At 49.9% G+C, this 1,804-nt stretch overlaps 1 long non-coding RNA gene across 1 annotated transcript; it reads left to right on the top strand.

The window, feature by feature from the left end:
- The first annotated feature begins 52 nt into the window (after nucleotides 1-52).
- On the top strand, nucleotides 53-1,115 carry LOC103258333. The gene is made up of 2 exons (XR_504174.1): nucleotides 53-133; nucleotides 986-1,115. It is a non-coding gene; the product is annotated as an uncharacterized LOC103258333 (long non-coding RNA).
- Nucleotides 1,116-1,804: the final 689 nt, after the last annotated feature.

Here is a 1,804-nt window from a genome sequence, read left to right on the forward strand (position 1 = left end):
CCCGACGAGCAGCCGGAGGATTCGAAATCACACCCCGGCGCCCTGCCGGGGCGAGTGGAGAGCGACAGCGGGAGACCGCGTCGGGGGTCGTCCCGGGGGACGCGGACCCCGGGCAGAAGGCGGCTCCAGGCGGGTGGGTGCGGGTGTGTGTGCGGAGCCGCCGCGGCGGGCTGGGATTCGGGCAGAGTAGCGCCTCCCACCAGCACCTAATGGTGGTTCCTTAATGCGCACAAGATAAATAAATGATCCAAGCAAACCCCCGTTTGGGGGGGGGGGGTGGTGGCAAAAGCAGCTCCGGACCAAGTGTGAGTCGGTCTCCTGTGCGGATCCAGTGGGGTCAGAGATTGACGCTGCTGGGCGAGGGGGAGGCGGCGGGGGCGGATGCGGGTGGGAGGGTGCCTGTGCGCTCCCCTGCCTGATGGCGGTGCCACGGGATGGAGAGCCACCTTTGCCTCTCAGTCCCTGAGAGATGCTGGTGAGGCAGACGACCTTTGTGGAATTGAACCCGTCAGATATCTCCAATCCATTTCTGATAACTTACCTTTTCAAAAAAGTATTGTCTTTAAATGTAGATGTACGCACAGGTACACACGTCACAAGGCAATTGCTTGTGAGGGGTAAATGTAAAACGATATGGATTACTATCCCAAATTCTCTTGCCCGTTTCTTCCTTTGCTTAGGGAGGCACCTGTGTACCTATGTCTCAGGTGCAGTGTGGTACCTGCTTGGGGGAAGGGTTAAAGAGCCAGTGCTAACATGGCATATGATGATGGTGCAAAACCTTCCCCAGATTTCTTGGTCTAAAGTGAAAACCGAAGAGAGGGTGTTTTAATTACAAGCTCCAAGAATAAGCGGTTGAGAATGGCAGTTTCCAAATACAACTCCCCAGCACTGTCTCATTGATGTGGACTATGGAGCCGGCATTTCTTGTCCTGTAATCATCTCTGCAGAGATGAAGTTTTCAATGTATCCATTTTATTCACAGGTGGAGAGCCGAACGGTATGCTGAAAAGACTGCAGAGAGCAGAGGATGCATTGAAACAGGAAGCCCCTGGGGTTTGGTGCCTACCAGAGTACTTTGCACAGACACGGTTAATAAATTATTTTTGATGGCAGTAATGCGGATGTCACCTCTTTCAGCTATAACATTGAGACTTTCCCCATAGGAAAGCTTTTGATTTTAAGTTTGATAGAACATGCCTTAATCCAGTAGTGCTGAATTTTGGTTCCAAAAATTGCAAATGAAAAAAATACCAAAAGCCTTTGAATCCATATTCCTTCAGCTTTCCAAGGCAAAGCACAGACCTCTTAAGTAAAACTTGACCCAAACTCTACGTTCTGTGGGTGCTAAGAATATACTACCCAGCCTTTCTTGTACAGCAAATAAAAGCTTTCCCACAAAACTCTGGAATTATAGCAGGTGCTGCAGGCAGCTATTTGAAACAGAAAATTACTTTCCCAAAACAGTCCTAGTTCACCAGCCCCCAACACTCACACAACAGCTTTCCTGTGGTCTCTTCCATACTTCCTGCCTGCTGGAGTAAATCCAGTGTAAAAAACAAGGGATGCTGTAATGCTGCAGCTGGGCAAATGCTCCCTTTCCTGAAACCACAGTCGGACAGTATGCACTCCATGCTCTCTCAATGCTCCCTAATGCCTTCTTCATCTACCTCCCCAAATTCCCTCCATTTCTCATTTTCATTTGGCTTTAACAGCTTATTCACGGATCCCCATTGAGCTCATTTTCTCCCAGATCCCAAGCCACTGCACTCAACTACCCATAGGCTGCCCTCAGAGTGAACAT

The sequence above is a fragment of the Carlito syrichta genome, unplaced genomic scaffold (genome assembly GCF_000164805.1).
Source record: "Carlito syrichta isolate Samal-C Ts95f unplaced genomic scaffold, Tarsius_syrichta-2.0.1 Scaffold302076, whole genome shotgun sequence".
Lineage (NCBI taxonomy): Eukaryota > Metazoa > Chordata > Mammalia > Primates > Tarsiidae > Carlito > Carlito syrichta.